This window comes from Ambystoma mexicanum, chromosome 6q, assembly GCF_040938575.1.
Source record: "Ambystoma mexicanum isolate Mex_15411 chromosome 6q, UKY_AmexF1_1, whole genome shotgun sequence".
NCBI lineage: Eukaryota > Metazoa > Chordata > Amphibia > Caudata > Ambystomatidae > Ambystoma > Ambystoma mexicanum.
Genome location: NC_090937.1, coordinates 687,344,313 through 687,368,222, shown reverse-complemented (window position 1 = coordinate 687,368,222; position 23,910 = coordinate 687,344,313).

Genomic DNA, 23,910 nt, shown 5'->3' with positions numbered 1-23,910 from the left:
ACCTGAATAGAAAATTTGAGTTCCTTTTTCTCTCAGGAAGACAATCTTCATTTTTACCAAGAAGGGGCACCCTTAAAGGGGAAATGTAACCATGGCTCTGGATGCTTCCAGGGAAATTACCTTAAAAGGTTTAGGTGGCAGACTGGCCCATTTTCTCTCAAACTGGATAGCTCTCACAACCGACCAATGGATAGCATTGAGCTAAAGGATAACATTGCACTTCTGCCCCTTGGCAGTTGATTCCAAACGTTCCCTCTCTTTCACCAAGGAGAGGGAAACCCTGTTAGATCATCTGATTTGGGAGCTCATATCAAAAGAGGTTAAAACACATGAAGAAATGGAACAGGAAAGCCAATTGTAGACCCTATCGGATAGAGTTTTAGAATAGATGCCAGCAACATGGGCTGGAGCATGGAAATGTGGGATGCTTTCATTGTCGGAGAAAGTACCCATACACTAACACCAACTTAATCTGAGTTGACTAGACTAGGCCAAAACATGGTTCTGGGGTTGCTGTTGGTACTCTTATTCAAAGGAGGATTGCCATAGCATTTCAGAGCTGGACAGGTTAAGTGGGTGGGACAAAGACTGATATGCAAATGAATATTCCTCTTTGTGAAAGGTACAGTGAACTGAAACATGTGGTTGTGGAATCTGAGTGCGTACATTGACACAGAACAGATTATCATGCCGTATTCTTTCTTGCAAAGGGGAGCGCTGAGCTCTTTTTGCCTAGAAACTTAAGCAGGTTCCTTTGTCCTAAAGGTTTGGCTGAAGAATCAGGTGAATTGCTTTATCTTCCTTTTCGTGCACAATTTGTTGGTGGTCCGCTATTTTAACCACAATGAGGGGTCAACATGTAAGGGCCTTGCAGAGTAGCAGAAGTATTTCTAGCCCTTCTGCCCAGGCAGGAACAACACTCTACAGGTAGAATATCTCCCAGGTGTGTGCAGCGCAGTGGAAGACGAGAACTCAATGGCCAGGCCAGACTTGATTGTATATAGAAAACAAAGCATTCCTGCGCAAGGGTTGACAGATTATCACTCATACAAAGAAAATATATTGAAGTTACATCCTGATTTCACTGTATTTAAGGCTGAGAGAGATTAGATTAAAATAAATACAAAAAAGCTTTCACTGTCCTCTGCCCTGTGTAAAACATGGAACATTTCCCAGCTCTAACAGTGTAGCATTTAAAAGGTGGTATTTGAAAAGTCCCCTAAGTGCTATCACAGATTGAGTCGATATTAGACCTTAGTTTGAAGGCCCCGCACCATGGCCTCACAAAGATGAGTTTTATATTGGGAGTTTTGTGAAGGATGCATCTATTTAAACTAAATTTGAAAAAAGAGAGCAAGCCTATTAGTGTAATTTCTATTCACCTACAAAATGATGTGCATGTGCATTTCATGCAACCCCTCACTCTTGAATACATACTACAGAAAAATTATCTCACACGAGTGGGATTTAATCTGTAAATTGAAATGGAAGGGGAATGTATGTGTTTAATAAAATCCTAAAACCATCTTCCCAGGTCGGGTGGGTGAACTGAAATGCTTTGCTTTCTGAATCAGTACCGGAGCTTCCCTAAGCCAAAACCTGCACAATTCTAATGCAAGTAATTATTAGCATATTTTCAACTGCACACACAGGTTCATATCCCACAGTACCATATTTACCTGGGTGGCAAGAGGTATGCAACAGTTGCCTTTTATTATCATTTGCTGGTAACATTTCGTGAAAGCAAAAGACTGGTGTAGTATGTGCAGTTTAAAGATGCTAGCATATTAGAGAACGTAAAATGTTTTGAAGAATCGCGTTACTGTTATGACCCATCTGCCATCTTGATTGCAATGTGGCACATTTAAAGCCATTGGCTGGCAAGCAGCAAGCAAGCTCCCATTTTTCTGTTTTTACTGATTTTTACAGATAAATACAGAAAGAAATCACTCTTTTTCCTTTCAGTATTTATTTGCAAAAAATGGAAGAAAACTGAAATTCCCCTGCCTTAATTGGATCATTAAGTTATCAAGCATGCAAGGTAGTTCACTGTCTGTGCAAAGTAACATAACAAAAAGGTTGACATTGGAATTCATGTATTTTTTAAGTTGTTTAAATGGCTGCACATATACATCAGTTGACGTGTGCAAGAAAGTACCTCTAGGAGTTTCCCCATTAAAGACATTCAAGTACTAATGTGTTCATAAATGTGTAAAAATACTAGTTACAACTTTTTTTTTACATAACAAAAAATAAATATGGATAAATACTGAAAGAATTCCCTTACAATACATATGACTAACTACAGATGGAAATGGTGCAAACGTCAATGCCATAAATCTGGGAGCATTATTTACAATTAGAACGTTTTTGTTATTCAGACCCTAATATCTATACGGAAATGATTATGGAATGTAATGCTTCAATGTTCAAAACAGTGAGATTAACGCAGGCAGGTCAATTCCTTTTTTGTGGAAAAGCTATCTGGGATCGTGTAACATTGTGACGACTTCAGTGCATAAAGCTGGGAATCACCTTTGCTTTGATTCCATCTTTAATTCATTTATTTAAATACATTTGAGTTTTCATCAAACCGACTATTTTTTGCCCAGAATTGTGGTAGCAGACTGCATAATTAGGGGGCATTAGATCAGGGTTGCGCCCCTAATAAAAGCAGTTATACATTCATCAAAATATATCTTATAAGTTGGTGGCCGCACCCTGAGGCTCGATATACTTCAAGAATTGTCCAACTCAGAAAGGTATGTCTTTCACCAGTCTCCATGATAGCACCAAACACACAGCAGGTATTGCCTTCCTTTTTCAAACCCAGATAATGCTCCCATCTTTTCTAGAGCTTTCAGTGGACTTCCCCAGACTTCTATTCTCCCATCCATTTATACTCATAGAGCAAGGGTAGAATCCATGACCTCATTTTGCAGAACCATAAGTTCCTTGTGGTGGCCTGGAAGATTTGTGGAGCCCTTCAAAGGGTGCTTTCCATCTCATCAGGCTTTTCTGTGCCATGTCTACCCAATTAATGTATAGGTCAGCATGGTCCTGTTGGGTGGTCTGGTGGGTGGATGGGCACATGAGTTCCATTTCAGCTCTTGCAGTAGAGATAGTTGTCTTCCTGATTTCCTTATTAGGGAGGATAAGGCTTCTGTGACAGTTAATAGCTTTCATTGAGCAGTCTCTATCGGTCATGTTTTGATAAAGTATGAACCATTGGGTGAAACGTATTGGAAATACTATCCTTGAGATCCCTTGGTGTTCAAGTGCTTCCTAAGGAGTATTCAGTTTGATCATATGTTAACTTATTTTTTCCCCGCTTTAGGTCTTGGTCTGATAATGGGTTACTTTTTTAATGCTGTCTAAGTTAACTTTTCTACTGTTTCCTATTTCCATCAGACTTGTGTCAGACGTTAAAGCCAGAGATGCTAACAAAGAAGTATTTTACCCAGAACTGACATTTTACATTACGTTGTATAATAATTTTGTGTCCCTTCAGTTTTTTATCCTACTTTCCAAGAAGATAGCAAAGCTATGGTGGTCTACTGCTTAAAATTTTATGAACACAACCCTGTTTGTCCCTCAACCTCTCATCTGCTGTTTTCGTATTGGAATCGTCACTACCTGGTTTCTTCCATCGCGTTTGCATGTTTTTTTTGATAAAACATTTTTTATTATTTTAATGTAACAATCACAAAAAAAACAAGCCAACAAAAGGACTGTCATGTTCATTCACAATCATAAGGTATTGAACCTATTTATCAGTAATCAAAAGGGCCTTAAACGTAAATGCGATGGAGTGCTGGACGTGTCCATACCACATATAAAAAGGAGTCTTTAGTTCACCGCTTCCTCCCATTTATCCCATATTCTTGAAGCTTTATTTGGGGCATAACCTAGCTGTATAAATCCTTCCATTGGGCCAATGTCGGGGAGTCAGGGGCTCCCCACTTTTGCGCTATATTACGCTTGATTAGCCCCATAGCAGTGTGGAGGAGCAATCCCTCCCATTTGTTAGTCTCAACTTCATAGGGGACACCCAGGAGTAAGGCCTTTGGGTCCAGTGGTGTATCACGGCCAAGGATGTTGGAGAGTTCACCGCAACATGCTTCCCAAAAGGTTTGTATCCGGGGGCATGACCACAGGGTATGTATAAAAGTTCCCTCACCCTCCCTGCACTTGAGACAGTTTGGGTTTGAGGCCCGCTTCTAACCATAAAGGCGTGTCCTAGGGTAATAAACCGGTGTATGATTTTCAGCTGAACGCGGCAGAGTCTAGAGCAAATGGTTATTTCTCACGGGTACATAAGAACCTGTATCCAGTCCTCTGGGTCTATGCCGCCCACATCCCTCTCCCATTTCACCTTCAAACTGGTCAATTCGGGGGTGGCAAAGGAGGTAATGGCGTTATATAGGATAGAGGTGCATTTGGCAGGGATGTATGCTGGCAGGATGTTACTCTCGATGGGAGTGTATTCCGGAATATTAGCATCTGCCGATGTGTGGGCCTTTAGAGCATGGGCCAGGCGCATATAATGGTATTGTTCTGTGCTCGGGATCTGGAATTGCGATTGCAGGGAGTCAAATGGAGCCAATTTCCCATCTATGAGGATAGCCCCCACTCTCAGGACCCCAGCCCTTATCCAATTCGGTCAAGGCTCCAACTGCCCGACTTCGGACAGGTTGCTATTTTCCCACAGAGGTTGCGCAGTGGTAATCTTGTTTTCCCACCCAATGAAGTTGTGTACCTGTCTCCACACCATAATAAGATGTGACGTGGTTGTGGGTGGAGAGGATCTCAATAGGGGTCGGTACAGGAGGGTTAGCGGATCTGTGCTATGAGTAGTCGCTATCTCTGCCCATATATGAGGCAGGTCCTGATCTCCTTGTAACAGATCGTTTTCCACTACAAGTTGCAAAGCCCAATAATAGGTTTGGAGATGAGGGACCCCTATACCGCCCTCCCAGATCAACCTTTGGAGTGTACTGAGCGCAATGCGTGCCTGGCCTCCCCCCATATGAGATCTCTAAGAAGTGTCTCCACCTGATGGAATTCTGAGGCTGGGATCCCTAGTGCGGCGTTCTGAAGAACATAAAGGAATCTCGGAAGGGTGATCATTTTAAAGAGCGCCGCTCTGCCCATGAGAGTCAGAGGAAGGAGCTTCCAGTGTTGGACGTCAATGGTGAAACGATCCATAATCGGCCGGAGATTATTTTTTATGTATCCCGTCAAATCCCTGGATATCCAGATCCCGAGATATCGGAAACCCTGTTGTTCCACCTGGTACGTGCAGTCCTGGAGGATGGCCTGTGTACCTCCCTTCACTGGGAAGAAAACCGATTTTCCCCAGTTGATTCTGAGTCCACTAAACTCCCCAAAGCGGACGAGTATCTAAGTCACAATGGGGCAGGACCGAGGTGGATCCCAAAGATATATCACGTTTGCATGTTGAGTGCCCTTGGTTATGATGGAGTTGGGGGTTGATATGTCTGCCTTTTGCGGTTTATTCACCCAGGGAAGACATGGAGACTACATTACTTTTCCTCTGCAGGAGACTGGAAGCTATTATCACAGCAGCTAATTGATCTTGGAAATAAAATGTATGATGTTGTATCACAGATTATATTGCTCACATGTCTCACTGTAGTTTCCAAAGCTTTTCCCTTGGATATTAGGTAGCCTGGGGATAGAATGTCTAAGCCCCCTCACTATTGACAGAACAAATGCTATTGAATATATGAAGGTGAGTATTACCACTTCCACCACACCAACCCTTGTTTTTATTTCTATTTTAGTTTAGTGTTTGTCTGACCATCATATGCCCAAGAATCCTTCCTTTCTGAGCAATATTGAGTGTAATTGTGTTGGTTAGTAGGGTGGGTCACCGCTCTAGTTTGGGCCTTTTTCTTGGTTTCTGAGGCATTGGGTCTGTTACAGATGATTATGTGCGGACTGCAACCACTTATGTTCTCTTAGACATATCCTCTTTAGAAGGGGATTGCAACGCTTTTGTTAGACTATGTTTTTTTCATAGTCCTAGACATAGCCTTTGTCTGTGGCCACTGTATATCTTGCACCAATGATTTTAAAAAAAGGGTCACTTGCCTTCTTAGTGGCCTCATAATATCCACTATGATTCAACCTTTTTCAGGGGCCCACTAGCTATGGACGATAGCCTAAGGTCCATTTGCCATGGCTGTTTCCATTGTATTTCAAAAGTATAACTTATTCCTAAATACCGACTGCGCCCTGCCTAGTAAATGTCATCTGTACAGATGTAAAAGTCTGTCCCAGTGACTTTTTTCTCTGATTCTTTCTTCCGATGTTAGTGCGGTTACCTTGCGAGACATCACCAAACTGTCCCTGATAAGCCAAAAATGTTCTCCCCCAAATTGGCTCACTAACCCACCCCCAATTCTGTCACTTCACATGTTGTCCTCTTCCCCTTGCCCACCACTAGCCTGATGTAATACATCCCTGTGCCACCTCCAAATAGCACTTTGAGCACTTTTCATTTTCCGTTTGCCCCTGCATTATAACAGGAATTTCTGGCATTGAGCAAAAAAAAGGTGGATTTTCATTTCTGAAAACCTCTCAGCCCCTCTGCCCCAACGCACTTGGGGAGAAATACAAGTTTTTTTGAAGCAGTGGGCATCCCCTTCTCCGTCGAATAAGGTTTGCCTTTCCTAGCACTCAAAGATCCTTCTAAAGCTTTGGATCAAAAACCTAGGCTGGATTTTAATAGCATTCTTAATACAGGAGAAAGTCCTACGTCATGGCGAGAAGCACTCATCATTCCAATTTATAATAAAGGTCCCAAAGAGGAACCTTCTTATCGACTCATTCCTTTACTTGATATGATTAGCAACGTTTTTGCTATGATTATTTTAAGCTATCTTCAAAATTGGGCCTGGGACGATAAAGTTGTGTGCGTTGAAGAAACCGGCTTTAGGAAAAACAATCAACGCACAATATCATGGTCCTAAGTTCTTTGACCAAGGCAGCGGGAGTCAGAGGGAATGACCCCCTTTTTTGTTTCCTTTATAGATTTTAGGTTGGCCTTTGACATTGTGTTGGCAATGTTTATGGAAGAAATTATTGAATATAAAGGTAGATTTAAGACAGCTAAAATGTATAATGGGCCTGTATGAAGACACAAAGTTCAAAATGTGCCTTGATTAAAGAGGGAACTCTAAAAGCAAAGTTTACCCATCACGCCCTCATACAGGGTTGCATTTTAGCCCCTTTTCTTTTCAATATATACTTTTTCAATATATACTTGGCTTATTTTCATCTATATATAGTCACCATAGGTAAGGTAACCCCATTAACCACCTTAGACACTGGGGTCACAATGTATATTTGTAACAACATTTGTGTCTAAGGTAGGCGAATAATGCACAAAAAAATCATATACAAAAATGTTTACTTTACTGTGTGTTAATCCAAAACATTAGGCACTTCCCTAAAAAAAACATCAGCCTAAAACATAAACATACAGATACATATATTCATAAAATTGTGTTACACATTGCTGAACACTTAAACAATAATAATTACTGGCATACGTCTTGTACAGTGTGGACAAAAAATAAATGGACAAACAAAGACAGAATGCGTTCATTTTCGTCCCAACAGTCAGTTGTCAACTCTAGCCTGGTTTTACATTAACAAGCTTTGCATGTTCATCCCATTCATTTGGTTTCCTTTGGAGGAGAGTATGGCACCACAGTCTACTGGAAGAGACCTATCTTTGATGGTATTCAAAAGTTGAGTTCATGCAGCGTCCTCCTTAGGTGGCCGTGTGCTAGTTTCAACCAAAAACACCCATTGTTGAATAGTGGGGTGAGGTTTTCTTCAGGACTGAACATTTTTGTTTTGATCAAGAAACAATCTCCTTGTCCACACTGCAGCTCCCAATTGGGTCCTGCAAATATAATACACACATCGACAAGTCAAATGTGTTTAAGTAAGTGATGCTAAATGATCATCATAATCAACACAAGGCGGCTTGCGGGAAACTTCCTGTTGCCAGGATGTTTAACGTTGAAATCACACCAATAGCTTAAACAGAAAAGGACCATACCTACAAAGAAAAACACAAACCCCTGTCAGTGTGCTGGACTCGAATATATCATTTACATGACATACAAATTATTATTATTTTTTTTTAAATGAAGTGCCAGTCGTATTGAGGACCGCGTGGTATGCGTAGATGACTTACAGTAATCACTGCTGCTGTCCCATAATGCTTTCAGAAATTTGCAGTGGCATGTTGCCTTTTCAGCGTGTTATAAATTCGCTTTGACATGGATAATTCCTGTAAGACACAACGGGGGACCCTGTTTTACTCTGAGGGAAAAACACACCTTTTTCCCCAGTAGTTATATATTTTGGTTGAGATCATTAATCTTTCTCAGTCCCTATTTCCCATCTGTTTGAAGGGCTCTGTTTACCTTTGTAAGTGGAACGTTCATCGTCTCCCAGTGTGCTAAGGTATCGTCTTTGCTATCTGGAACAATCTTGGTGCGTTAGGTGGTCCGACCTAAAAATGAGGCTAACACTCTGCTGACCCCTATAGACAGAGATAAGGGACTAGACCATATGTATAAGTCATAAAGAGAGGACTTCTGATAAGTCATCCTATGTCACAAAACGTCAAACTGTGTTCATCAGACCAGGCCCAAAGCGAAGGACATAGAAAGAGGACTATGATGGTACAGTCCTTTGAAACAGTAGGCCAGCAAAGGTTATCCCGTGTAACCTTGGCAACGCCCTCAGACAACTGCAATCACGATCCGCCCCCTGCTGCCAGATAGGTGACATGGTGGCTGTCATGCCTGTAAGTGTCCGGCTGCTCATTCGTAGTTAATGGCATTATATATATCAATGTAGGTCATCCAGTGTAACCTTGGCAACGCCTGCAGGAGACTGTGACATCACAATCTGTCAAGGGTTACTGGAAAGGTAGCCATGTAGTTGTCATGACTGTCTGTGTCCGGCTGCTCGTTGATTGTAATGTCAGTGTGAATTTCAATATAGATGTACAACTCATATATCACTGTGCAGCATTCATAAGTAGGTCATAATGGGGAACTGAGGGAACAAAGTTTGAGAATGGGAGCCATACGATCTCCCATGGGAACTGTGTCATACCAAAACAGAAACATTCATCATTGTGGCTGCCTCTTGAAGTCTATGATGGTAGAGTGCGATGGAATGGAAAGGGAGGGGCTGTCCACCCTCCAATGGTTCGACACCTTCCGAGGTGGTCAAAGCCCAATTGTGGAAAAAGGGGAGCCCACCATGTAGTATAACCTACGGGTTCAAATACATCTAAGTGGGTGCCATTCTTCTCTGTCATTGAGACCATTCACGTAGCTCTGTAATAATAGTCTTTCATAATAAATCTTGAAATCTGGTTAAATACATTGGAAGGCTACTTTTGGCAATCTCTTTTGGTCCTCCCAAAGGGTACTTCATTATATTTAATCAGATGTGAATTTGCGATTACAACTTTGAATATTGAAGCTAAAATAAGACAAAGTTCATAATTTTTAGAATTATGCTTTCTAAGTAAATATATATAAATGTATATATATATATCGAGATTATTGAGTGAGGCCATAATTCTGCCTGTCTGCCATCTATCATCTTTAAACAAAAGGGGTTGGATATTTTTTAGAATTTGTCTGGAGCAGTGACTGCTCAAATCAATACTATGAAACGTAAGTCTCCCTGATGGTACTGGCGCAATAATCTAACACAGATTGTGAAACTAACATTATCTCAGGAATACTTTAAACTTCCTCCTTCTTTAGGCGCAATGTTACTTGCCAATGTTTCCAGACGAAGAGGCAAGATGTGAATTCCTTACATTCAAACTGAACAGATTGCGACCATTGAGGTGATAGGGCTACGTCTCAATATGGTTAAATCACTTACAACATGTTGTTTTTGTGGAGACAAGAAATACATTGAAACTCTGAAACATTTATATACTGCCGGCTATAAATGTGATGCGCTCAGATTGACTATCCTTATCTGGTTTGTTCACAACACTGGATTTCTGGTCTTCAATTGGGACTAGCCTTAGCTATAAGGAGATGCTGCAAGGAATTAAACAAGCGGTTAAAAAATAGAGGGCTCAGAGGAATGAATCAATGAATTTATTTAGAAAATGAAAAAGGTGAAGAAGAGTTGGTATGGTTTTTAAATTTGATGTGAAGAGATATTCTTGTTATAGTAATTTTAAATAAATGCATTGTGGTGAGTAAAGATGTAATGGCAACTGGAAACAAACTATACAATAAATAAAAATAACAAATATTTTAAAAGCTACTGGATGGATTTACACCAGGGTTGCCCCGAGCAATGCCAGTGGTTAAGATTCAGTCTAAACCTTCCAGCCATCACCTCTTTGTTTTTGCTTTGTCACCCGAGTGGGACGGGTATGCCCAGACGTGGGTCTCGTGCCTGCTGGGCCTAGAGACCCAAGCTACTCCTCACTGATGAGCCCCAACAAGGGTGAAACATGTTTGGGGATGCTTGTGGTCTCGTGCAGAAGGGATGTGACCTAGCAGTTCGGGCTGGACTTCCCCTTTTGGGGTGGGGCCAAGCCTGATTTGCATATGGTCTTTCCCCTTCTGTAATGGCTTGGCAGGCGAAGAACGATGGTCTGGAGGGTTGCCCAGAGCAATGCCAGTGGTTAAGATTCAGTCTAAACCTTCCAGCCATCACCTCTTTGTTTTTGCTTTGTCACCCCGAGTGGGACGGGTATGCCCAGACGTGGGTCTCGTGCCTGCTGGGCCTAGAGACCCAAGCTACTCCTCACTGATGAGCCCCAACAAGGGTGAAACATGTTTGGGGATGCTTGTGGTCTCGTGCAGAAGGGATGTGACCTAGCAGTTCGGGCTGGACTTCCACTTTTAGGGTGGGGCCAAGCCTGATTTGCATATGGTCTTTCCCCTTCTGTAATGGCTTGGCAGGCGAAGAACGATGGTCTGGAGGGTTGCCCTGAGCAATGCCAGTGGCTAAGATTCAGTCTAAACCTTCCAGCTATCACCTCTTTGTTTTTGGATTTACACCAAAACATCAAAAGGCCCATTTTTGCCAAAATTGTTCATTCATATTGTTTGTACAAATCTGTCCGGCGGTTTTTGTGCTACAAATGTTCAATCTATGCACATTTCTTCTATGGGGAAATGAATGGACTAGGACGAAAACAGCATTTATTTGTTTTCTTAATCACTTTTTTACCTTTTTACCAATTTTTTCCAAAATGTCTATTTTGTGGGGCCCAGAACACACTTTTCTTTGCAAAACCTCATCCAATCGGTCCAGCGAGTCAAAAGTTATAAGCAATAGAAATCTTGTTGCCTTTAATATTACCTTTTCAGGAGTGGGCTGTCAAGCTATTTTCCGGCAGGACCTGCACTACTTACAATGAATGTTTCTTCATTATGTTATTAAATTCCTCTCTGATCAGGTATTTCTAGCATTTGGGTGGCTTTGCTTATGCTACGCATTTAATTTGAAAGTCATCCCAAGTGGCACAATTCCATGGCACATAAACCTTATGAGTGGACAAATATTTCCCCTCTTTGAACAAATTAGCATTTTGACATGCTCAGGTGTTATTTACTCCTTCTGTAACTCGTGCACTGTTTTGTAAACGTCCACATTTTCATGCAATGTGTTCGGGCACAGTTGTAATTTGGTCATACTCGGAAGCCTGGTAAATCTGTCTCATAAACTGCACCAGCTGCAAACCATCCTATCATCAGCTGAGTACTCTCATTAATCTGTGTCTGGGGCCGCGTTCATACTCCGCGGGGTGTTTAGTGAAGTGCAGTATGTGTTTGCCTAATGCCTACACATGTCGCAGTGATCAGCTATTATTCATTCTCCCTGCCACGTCGCCATCGCAAGGGTCTCTTTTACAGTGCTCAGCCCGGCGAACGTCCATTGCCCCCTGCATGCTGGAACTAATGTACTGTCTGTGATCTGTATGCATGAATTACCCTGCATCTCATCCAGATGCAGGTGGTGAATGGAGATCCCTCCCCGTTTCCATTTATACAGTGATTTTACCATCGTTTTGCCATGAAAGCATATAGGAAATCTTTTTGAGAATAATAATAATAATAATTAATTACAACAGTACATTACATTTTGTGTAAGTGCCACATAAGGAATGATAGATGCTGTGTTTGCCAGCGCCATAAGTAGTCAATTTGTCCATGTTTCCATGTTATTCACCCACTCCATTTCTCTGAAGATCCTTGAGATGAAATGAGGACTGCTCTCTCTGCAGGAGTACATGGATGAGTAGTGACTAAACCGCCTACTTAGCCCCCTACGCTACATCCAAACCAGCAATGATCCCAAAACGCAGAACTCAATCACCTCTCATGGTAACATGGACAGGCTGTACTCCTTATGAGGGCTCTGAGCTGACAACAGTGGCAGCCCAAACAGCTTCACTAGAATGGATCCAAAATAAATGAATGTCCAATTAATGTTTTAGAAAAATAGGAACTTTAATCAAAAGAATCAATGCACTCAACTAACTAAAAACACTGACAACCCACCACCCCTGTAAAAGAAACAGAGAATGCAGAACTTGTATATAAAAGGGGTCTCTGAGTTGATAAGCAGGGGTGCTCAGTTAAGCGACTTAGCAGCAATGTCAATTGTTCAGGGATATATCCTTGGGAAGCTTCTGGTGTTTGGCAGAGTCGAGCTGTTCTTCTAGGCACTTTCACTTTGATCAAGCTGATGCCGATACATTCCAGCCATGCAATCCAACTGGCAGTTCAATGCGTGGACTCCTGTTGCATCGATGCAGTGTTTAGCATGGGCGAGTCAATGGGCCTCATTAGGAGTGAGGCGGTAAGGGGTTAACGGTGCCGGTAAAGGTGCCGACGCCATTAACGCCGTACCACCTCATTACGAGGTCCCCTCGTGGGACCGGCTCTGGACGTCTGGTAGACCAGACGTCCTTTGTGGATCCTGCGAGGCGACCAGCATGCTAACAACAGGCCTGTCATTAACGGGCACGTTGTTAGCATGCTCCCCATTCCCATTGAGCCCTATGGGGGGGTCAAATGGGAATCGGGATGGTCTGGGTCCAGGTTCCCTTAATGGGGAAATACCAGGCTCTCCAAAGTCAGAATGGCCCGGTATTTCCCCATTCAGGGACCACGGACCCGGACCCAACTTTGGAGGCAGCCGTGCCCTTATTTAGGGCACGGCTGCCTCCATACTTGTAATGAGGCCCAATGACTTCCAGCAGGTTCAGTCGGCATGAAACTCAGTTGCTCCCATGGAGTTCAGCCGGTGATCAGGTTGAACGACACGGTTCACTGCAATGGGTCAAGTCAGCATATGGGTGGCTTGAAAGAAAGGTAAGCAGTTAGACTCGTAAAGTGCCAAAAGAAGCAATGTGAGTCTTAAAGTGGATCCAAGTATGTCAAGAATGGTCAAGCCAGCTCGCAGATATCTTGAGCCAATGAAACATTGTTTCAGCCATGTCTGGAGTTCTTAGTTGCTGGGAGGCTAAATCCAGGATCTCCAGAGACATGGTGAGTTCTCAGTTCCATACTTCCAGCCCAGGAAGTTGCCTGCTACCTGCCAGGAGTCCTTCAATTCCAGTGAACAGGATTCTGGATTTTATTTATTTGTATATTTGTTTATTTATTTATACCGCGCCGAAGCCGACAGGCATCAGGGCGCCACATGTACACACAGAATCACATTATACAAACAAAACATGGGACAACACGAATCTACAGATTTTCAGGTGGGTTTTGTCTTAGATTAAGGGAGTTATCTAAACAAGTGGGTCTTGAGTTTCGGAAGGTAATGTGTGAGTGCTCCAGTCTTATTTGTGGTGGGAGGTTGTTCCATAAGGTCGCAGCTTTGGTGTGGAAGGCTTTGCCGAGTCCGTTGGTTTTCCTGAAACTGGTGGTTACGAGGTTGCCCTGGGCTTCATTTCTTAGTCCCCATCTCGGTACATATGTAACCATTTTCTTCTTGAGATATGCTGGGGCTTTCCCATGAATGCACCTGTGGTCTAGCGTCAGTCGAGCCAGCAGAGAAGCCAGGATCTAGCAGCAGCGTCTCCCCCACTGTTCTCTGGAAATGGTTTGGGGGAAAGAGCTATTCTCTGACTTGGAAGCTTCTGTCTTCATCTGGATGGCAGAGGATTTAGGAATAGGCTGTATCCCCAACAAAGTCCCATATGAATTTGTCCTATTCGTTCAAAAGTCCAAAGATTAATCAAAGAAGGAGGGGGTTTCACCTCCTCATAAAGGAACATTGCCATAGGGGATTTCTCGAAAGCAAGCCTGCTCTAAGGTGTCCAATCTAGGCTACTGCTTTACAAGTGCCCATTGCCTTCTGACATCATACTCAGAGTGCCCTGACTTGCAGGAAATGAGGGGGACACAAATTTGGAGCGAGCCCTAGCAGAAACCAAGAAGGTGGAACCCCTCTCTCAGCCGACCTCTCGCCTATGTCTACTCTAACTCTGATCCCTTGCAATGTCTGCTGACCTTACAGGGATGCCTCTGGTCATCACCCTTGTGTGAGTGTGGTTTTGTGATGTCAGTGGTGTCTTTAAAGGTCTGGCTCCCAGGAGAAGTCCTGTGGAGAGTTCCTGTGCCCTGGGAGTAAGATGTTGCCCTTCATGCAGAAGTATCAAAGAGGCTGCTACCTGGCCATTGGCACACATGGCAGTAGTGGAGACATAAAGACCAGGTGGCTAATACTCTTTGTCCTGACTTAGCAGGGCTCTGCTCACAAAGCTGACAGCAATATGAGATCAATTTTCAGTGGCTATATAGTAGCCACCATGCCACAACACATAATAGCATATATTTAAAGTGGATGGTGCCACCAGGATCATTATTTTACACAATTATTATAATTTGTATCAGAGATGCATACTACTGAAAAACGACCTCTGCATGTTGGCACATTGTGCACCGGCAGCTATCAACATTGCACATTGAGCCTGTCCTGTGCCACTCCAGGGATGGTGCTGTGTGTGTCAGGAGAATATATCATCAAATCTACATGCTTGCACTATACATGTGCGGATATCTGTCTGATCAGCAGACCTATCTTTCAGAAAAAGAATTACACACATCATTTTATTTACGAAAAATCAAAACAGCTTGGGCTGCACTGTCACAATCCTTGTCTTAGAATACGTTACTTGAACAAGTAGGGGGCAAATTACTATTGTTTCTGAGTTCCCACCCTACTCACATATTAAATGGCCAATCTACTCAAACCCCTTTTGTACAGGGAACAATATTTTTTATCATATGGCGTTTTAGACCATGCACCTTCCACCTATAAGACATTCAGTTGATTCAAGCAAAGTTCCATGTGCCATGTTTACCACTTTTCCTTTTTCTGCACTTGTATTCGTCGCTGCCAGTACAGCTTGTTTTTTCTTTTAGAAAAAGGCCAAAAAAAGCTTCAAATATATTAACTGATCGTGTGTCTGTAAAAACAGCACAAGTCAAAACCGGAATTTGCGAATTGTGAACTTTTGCAAGTCGCAAAAGGACGTGTGTGTGAACCGGGTAATCCTTCCTTCACTCGTGTTGTCTCAAAACGTTGACCGGTTCGTAATTTCTTGGTGCAGGCGATAACTATTCGCAAAGTGGAAGCAGTCCAGGAACACTAGTGCAATAGTTTTGGCTTATAGGTGGCGCTTACATGCCAATAGCCAAAAATAAAAATCAATTAATAATAGGAATGTGTTTATTTTTGCACTATGTAGACGATGTGCTAAATTAAATGGCGTATATAGTGCATTGTATATCATTACAAGATGCTCTTCAATATACCACATGCCAAGCTGTATAAATGGTTGTGTCAATTCCACCGTTATTGAAGTATGTATTGTTATGTTATGTTATTTTGCATTTATATAGCGCCTTATATACCATTGGTATGGTCTGAAGGCGCTGGTAGGTTGAACGCCCTTGGGAACCGAAGTTCGGGTCAGTAGAGAGAGTAGAGAGAGTCCCAAGGTGCGTGTGCGCACCAGGTATGTGTGCAGCTGGTATGCACATAAAGCAAGGTTTACTTTAGTTTCCAACCAAATACGAATTCATGGTGGAATAAAGGTGGCAGGACACTGCTTGCTCTTGAAGCCTTTCTGTCATGTTCCTAACCATCTACGCGAATGAGGCTGGGCAACACTATTTCCCCTAGCACGAACTATTAGAGTTTCACATTTCATCGCCTACATCAATCATATTGAAATAATGTTGACAACACGAGCCATCTTGCAGTGGTGGACTGGGAACCAAAAGAGGTCCTGGAAATAATGCTCAAGGTGGCACCAAATTACAAATGTTTAGCAAGCCCAACCCTTTTCCAAAGGGAACATGTAGAAATACCACACAAAAGAGACCCAGGGCCGAGAGGCCTACTGGCCAATCTCCAGGGTTCCCTACAGGCCACCCCACCGCTGCCATCTTGTACTACAGGCTGATAACTCCTCAATCTCTCCAGTGTGTTGTGAGCAGTAACATGACCCTGTAATAACATGACCACGTGCTCATTCCTATCTTACACCAAATCAGAGGTAGTCCTTGCGAGGTTGATGGAGTCAGAGAGTCGTCACAACAATGGGTTGGGAAAATTTAAACACTTACAATGCCAAACAGAACAATAATATTTGTCCCTGCAGATTTGCCGAGGTCCCAAATGTAACGCCTGGTCATAACAGGAACAGGACTAAATTGCCAACAATGAGTACTGAATCAAGATCCCCCATATACATTAGGTAGTGTCTGTCCATGGTCACTGCTCCAGATACCCACCTTTTGCTTATGCAAATTAGTATTCACAGCTGACTCACTGCATCTCAGATACGCTTGTGAGCAGACTGTGCACCAACAGCACACTTTGAACACAAAACTTTTGTATGCAACGACTCACAAATGGTCTACATTACTGTATTGCAAATCATGTGCAATTTACACTGACACACATTGCGGCTGCAAACATGCCCCCTTATGTTTAATTGCACACCTGTATCTGTGCCCCAAATTCACATCACTGGATTAATATTGGGGCTACCATTATATCTTAAAAAAGCTGCGGAATATCATTTGCACAGGAACAACTCCAAGACTTCACATCCAAATCAACCCTGCGGCAAACATTAAGATAAACCTTTTGCAAAAGGCCAGGCAATGTCCACAAGAATGCACCATTCTAAACACATTGCCAGAGCATATTTATTGCCAATTTCGTATCTGGCCCGATACGATATCGCCATGGTGAAAGTACTGGGAGCAAGTAATGGTCAATGTAGATTCACACTTGGGATTAAGAGGCAGCTTTTAGCTGTCAAGATTTAGGAGAAACTGGACGAACAGAAGATATATTTAGGAGGGAGAGGATGGAGGAGGAGGCCGCAAGAGCAGTGTGACAGGGCAGAGGGATGCGAGAAAGGTGCAGGCCACATGATAGAAAGTGGGCTTGAATCATAAGACTCAGTCCATGTTCAATGAGGCCTGTTTGACAAGCGCCTTCTCATGGGATGCTAATATACGGAATGAACGCTCCCCAGTGGCTGGACTCAGTGATCAGTGCTTTAAGTGGGCCAGAACCCGGCAGTCTCCAAAAAGTGGGGCGGAGCGGGGGCCCTCCTGAGGCCCCCATCCCGCCATGCCAAGGCGGGACACATTATCCTGCCAAAGTCACAGCCGCCCGCCCTTTTCCAATTACACAATCCAAGCCATCTTTTATAAAGCTTTGTCGGAAAAGACACCTCAGGCTTTGTCAGTCGGCATAGTTTTTATAAACGATGGCTTGAATTGTGTACTTTTCAAGCCATCTTTTATAAACATAGAAATATGTTATGTATTTCTGTGTTCATAAAAGACGGCTTGAAAAGTACACAAACAATAGTAAGGTACGCACATGAATGACATGTCACCATTTATATATTTGTGTGCGTACCTTACTATGATTTGCGTACTTTTCAAGCCATCTTTTATAAACCTAGAACTATGTTACATATTTCTATATTTATAAAAGATGGCTTGAAAAAGTACACAGACCATAGTAAGGTATGCAAACACATATATACATGTTATGTTATGTTAATTTGCATTTATATAGCGCCTTATGTACCATTGGTATGATCTCAAGGCACTGGTAGGTTGAACGCCCTCGGGAACCGAAGTTCAAGTCAGTAGAGAGAGAGAGAGTCATAAGGTGCGTGTGAGCATCGAATGTGTGCAGCAGGTGTGGCATTCGTGTGATAGCTGCTTCTTAGCGGTAGGTGTGGTGGATTGGGAGATCAGGAGTATGTGTTCGTTCTGGCAGGTTGTTATCCAGACTGATGCTGGCTGCGTTAGGCCTGAGGAGAACGCCTAGGCTGAAGGGTGTGTAGCCAGCTGTGTTTAGTTAGGATGATGGGGAGTATGAGGCAAGTGATGGTATGAGAACAGCTATACCGAATGGTGTCATAGTATCACTGTTTTCGAGTTGAGTGGTGGTGTAAAGAAGAGAGTAAGCGTGGAGATGTGATATGGTGGTTTACCTTAGGAGCTTGAGATCAAGCACACTCTAATAGTTCCATGCACTCCAACCGTTCCATGCACTCCGACCGTTCCATGCACTCCAAACCGTTCCATGCACTCCAAACCGTTCCATGCACTCCAAACCGTTCCATGCACTCCAAACCATTCCATGCACTCCAAACCATTCCATGCACTCCAAACTGTTCCATGCACCCCAAACCATTCCATGCACCCCAAACCATTCCATGCACTCCAAACCATTCCATTCACTCCATTTTATGCACTCCAACCATTTTATGCACTCCAACCAGTCTATGCACTGGTACCATTCTATGCACTTCGATCGTTTATGCACTTCAGATTGTTCCATGCACTCTAATCATTTTTGTAAGTGTCCATTCCGTGCCCTCTATCTGTTCCGTGCATTCCATCCATTGCATGTACTCGCTCGGTTCTATGCACACTATCAGTTCGATCAGTTCTATGTATTCCTTCTGATCAATGCACTTCGTGTGATGTATACATGTTATCCCTTCATCATCCGGTCTGCTCATTTCCACATTATCCGTTCTCCATACATCATCCATCCACATTCTTGACCCGTTCCATACAGCCTGTTTCATACACTTCTTTCTTTTAGTCCACTTCACCCTTACCATCCACTCTACCCGTTCCACCCACTTCATCCGTTCCACCCATTCAACCCACTCCACCCGTTCCACCCAGTTCATCCGTTCCACTCACATACTTCCCCGTTCCAACACCATTCCTCGTCCGTTCCATCCACATACTTCACCCGTTCCATCCGTATACTTCACCCGTTCCATCCACATACTTCAGCAGTTCCATCCACATCACCCATTCCATCCATATACTTCACCCGTTCCATCCACATTCTTCACCCGTTTCATCCATCCATCCATTTCCCCCGATTCCCCAATTCATCCACATATTTCACCCGTCCTTCCACATACTTCACCCGTTCCATCCATCCACTTCATCCGTTCCATCCATCCATCCATCCATCCATCCATCCATCCATCCATCCATCCATCCATCCATCCATCCACTTCACCAGTTCCATCCACATACGTGACCTGTTCCATCCACATACTTGACCCGTTCCATCCTCCCATTTTCTCCGTTCGTTCCACAAATTTCACCCGTTCTTTCCACATACTTCATCCGTTCCATCCATCTACCTACTTCACCCGTTCCAACCACATACTTCACCAGCTCCATCCATATATGTCACCCATTCCATACACCTACTTTCTCCATTCCATCTACATACTTCACTCATTCCTTCCACATATTTCACACGATCCATCCACATACTTCATCCTATCCATCCACATACTTCATCCTTTCCATCCACATACTTCCGGGTTCCACCCACTTCACCTGTTCCACCCAGTTCATTCGTTCCACCCAGTTCATCCGTTCCACCCAGTTCATCCATTCCACCCAGTTCATCCATTCCACCTAGTTCATCCGTTCCTGTCAGTTCATCCATCCCACTCACATACTTCACCCGTTCCAACCCCATACTTCGTCCGTTCCAACTACATACTTCACTTGATCCACATACTTCACCCATTCCATTCAACATACTTGACCCGTTCCTTCCACATACTTGACCCGTTCCTTCCACATACTTCACCCGTTCCATCCATCTATATACTTCACCCGTTCCATCCACATACTTCACCCGTTCCATCCGTATATTTCACCCGTTCCATACACCCACTTTCTCCGTTCCATCTACCTACTTCACCCGTTACTTCCACATATTTCACCCATTCCTTCCACATATTTCATCCGTTCCATCCATCTACATACTTCACCGGTTCTATCCATACATTTCACCCATTCCATGCACCCACTTTCTCTGTTCCATCTATCTATTTCACCCGTTCTTTCCACATACTTCACCTGTTCCATTCACCCACTTCCCCCGAGTCCATCCACCCATTTCACCCGATCCATCCACATACTTCCTCCTTTCCATCCACATACTTCATCCTTTCCATCCACATACTTCACCGGTTCCACCCACTTCACCGGTTCCACCCACTTCACCCGTTCCACCCAGTTCATCCATTCCACCCAGTTCGTCAGTTCCACACAGTTCATCCGTTCCACCCGCATCACACCCTACATCCACTCCACACTCTCATCTGCTCTGCACTCGCATCCGCTCTACACTCTCATCCGCTCTATGCACTTCATCCTCTCCACCGACATTCATCCACTCCACCGACTTCATCCGCTCCACCGACTTCATCTGCTCCATTCACTTCATCCATTCATCCTGCATTATTGGTTCAACTTATGTCACTTTTCGCACGCACTCGATCCGTCCCATGTTCTCCATCTGTCCCATGCACTACACTCGTCTCCTGCACTTGAATCATCTATTCTATGCGTTCCATTTATACCATGCACTCTTACATTCCATGCCATCTATCTGTTTCATGCACTCTACCAGTTCTGTGTACTCTGTGCACTCATCCGTATCATGTATTCATCTTTCCATCCTCTCCACTTTAATCCTCTCATGCATTTTGTTCCTTTCGTCCATTACATTCATTTCATCCATTTCATTAATTTCAACCACTTTACTGCTTTCATACAATATACAGGGTAATTCATAGAAATTCGCACAAAAATGGCGCACGCGGCTGGCGCACAGTGTCCCCGTGCGATACACTGTGCCAGCCGCGTGTGAAAAAATCCTTTTCATCGCACAGCGTATTCATGGATTTTAGCCTCCGAAACCAGCCGTGGTCAGAGTGGTGCAGCGACTCTGCAACAGCGCCAGTTACGCCCCCAAGAACGCCCTCGCGCAAGGAAAAGCCTTCAAAATCCCCAAATCATCGCAAAGGGCTGCGCTAACCCTGGACCAGTTCACAGGGTTGGCAAACAGCAAACGCCAAGCGGGGAATGTGTATTTCAGTGGTTCGCGGGAAGTCCCACACGCGATTGTCCTGTGTACGTGTACATCAGGGGTGCGTGGGAAGTAACACACGCGATTCCATCAGGGCATGTGTATTCCAGGGGCGCGCGTGAAGTATCACACGCAAAAACAGCAGGGTACGTGTATTCCAGGGATGCGTGGGAAGTATCACACGCAAAAGCAGCAGGTTACGTGTATTTCAGGGGTGCGCGGGAAGTATCACACGCAAAAGCAGCAGGGTAGGTGTATTTCAGGGGTGCGCGGGAAGTATAACACGCGATTCCATCAGGGTACGTGTATTCCAGGGGTGCGCGGGAAGTATCACACGCAAAAGCAGCAGGGTACGTGTATTTCAGGTGTGCGCAGGAAGTATCACACGTGATTCCATCAGGGTACGTGTATTCCAGGGGTGCGCGGGGAGCACCACACGTGAATTGCACGTGTGGGTCCTCCCAGGTGTTCCCTCTACACCCTCCATGGCCCGTGCAGGTGGCCCACACCACAGGGGCCTATCCTGCACATGTCCCGCAGGCACCCCATCCACCATGGCCATGCCCCCCAGCCAACCCACATGTCACTTTGCACTACTGCCCACCAACGCATGTCCCCCTGCACCCCCAGCCACCAGGGGCAGCCTCCACCAGGCCCACACTCATGTCCAACTCATGTCTCCCTGCACCCGCACCCCCCAGCAGTGCAGGGGCACCCTCCACCAGGCCCCCACTCATGTCTACCATCACCCCCACCCCCCAGCGGTGCAGGGGAAGCCTCCACCAGGCCCCCACTCATGTCCCCTATCACCCCCACCCCCAGCAGTGCAGGGGCACCCTCCACCAGGCCCCACTCATGTCTCCCACCACCCCCACCCCCCAGCAGTGCAGGGGCAGCCTCCACCAGGCCCCCACTCATGTCTCCCATCACCCCCACCCCCCAGCAGTGCAGGGGCAGCCTCCACCAGGCCCCCACTCATGTCTACCACCCCCCGCTCACCCCTCAGCAGTGCAGGGGCAGCCTCCACCAGGCCCCCACTCATGTCCCCTATCAACCCCACCCCCCAGCAGTGCAGGGGCAGCCTCCACCTGGCCCCCACTCATGTCTCCCACCACCCCCACCCCCAGCCACCAGGGGCAGCCTCCACCAGGCCCCCACTCATGTCTCCCATCACCCCCACCCCCCAGCAGTGCAGGGGCAGACTCCACCAGGCCCCTACCCATGTCTCCCACCACCCCCACCCCCCAGCCACGAGGGGCACCCTCCACCAGGCCCCCACTCATGTCTACCATCACCCCCACCCCCCAGCAGTGCAGGGGCAGCCTCCACCAGGCCCCCACTCATGTCTCCCATCACCCCCACCCCCCAGCAGTGCAGGGGCAGCCTCCACCAGGCCCCCACTCATGTCTACCACCACCCCCACCCCCCAGCAGTGCAGGGGCAGCCTCCACCAGGCCCCCACTCATGTCTACCATCACCCCCACCCCCCAGCAGTGCAGGGGCAGCCTCCACCAGGCCCCCACTCATGTCCCCTATCACCCCCACCCCCCAGCATCCAGGGGCAGCCTCCACCAGGCCCCCACTCATGTCTCCCACCACCCCCACTCCCAGCCACCAGGGGCAGCCTCCACCAGGCCCCCACTCATGTCTCCCATCACCCCCACCCCCCAGCAGTGCAGGGGCAGACTCCACCAGGCCCCTACTCATGTCTCCCACCACCCCCACCCCCCCAGCCACGAGGGGCACCCTCCACCAGGCCCCCACTCATGTCTACCATCACCCCCACCCCCCAGCAGTGCAGGGGCAGCCTCCACCAGGCCCCCACTCATGTCTCCCACCACCCCCACCCCCCAGCCACCAGGGGCACCCTCCACCAGGCCCCCACTCATGTCCCCTATCACTCCCACCCCCCAGCAGTGCAGGGGCAGCCTCCACCAAGCCCCCACTCATGTCTACCATCACCCCCACCCCCCAGCAGTGCAGGGGCAGCCTCCACCAGGCCCCCACTCATGTCCCCTATCACCCCCACCTCCCAGCAGTGCAGGGGCAGCCTCCACCAGGCCCCCACGCATGTCTACCATCAACCCCACCCCCCCAGCATCCAGGGGCAGCCTCCACCAGGCCCCCACTCATGTCTCCCACCACCCCCAGCCACCAGGGGCACCCTCCACCAGGCCCCCACTCATGTCTACCATCACCCCCACCCCCCAGCAGTGCAGGGGCAGCCTCCACCAGGCCCCCACTCATGTCCCCCAGCCAACATGTCACCACAATCTAGATCCCTGGCCCTTATGGTCAGCCTCCAAATGCCAAACACCCACCTGAGTATTGCATCCACCCACTTAGAAATGGCAAAAACATGATAAAACCCCAATTGCAAGTTTT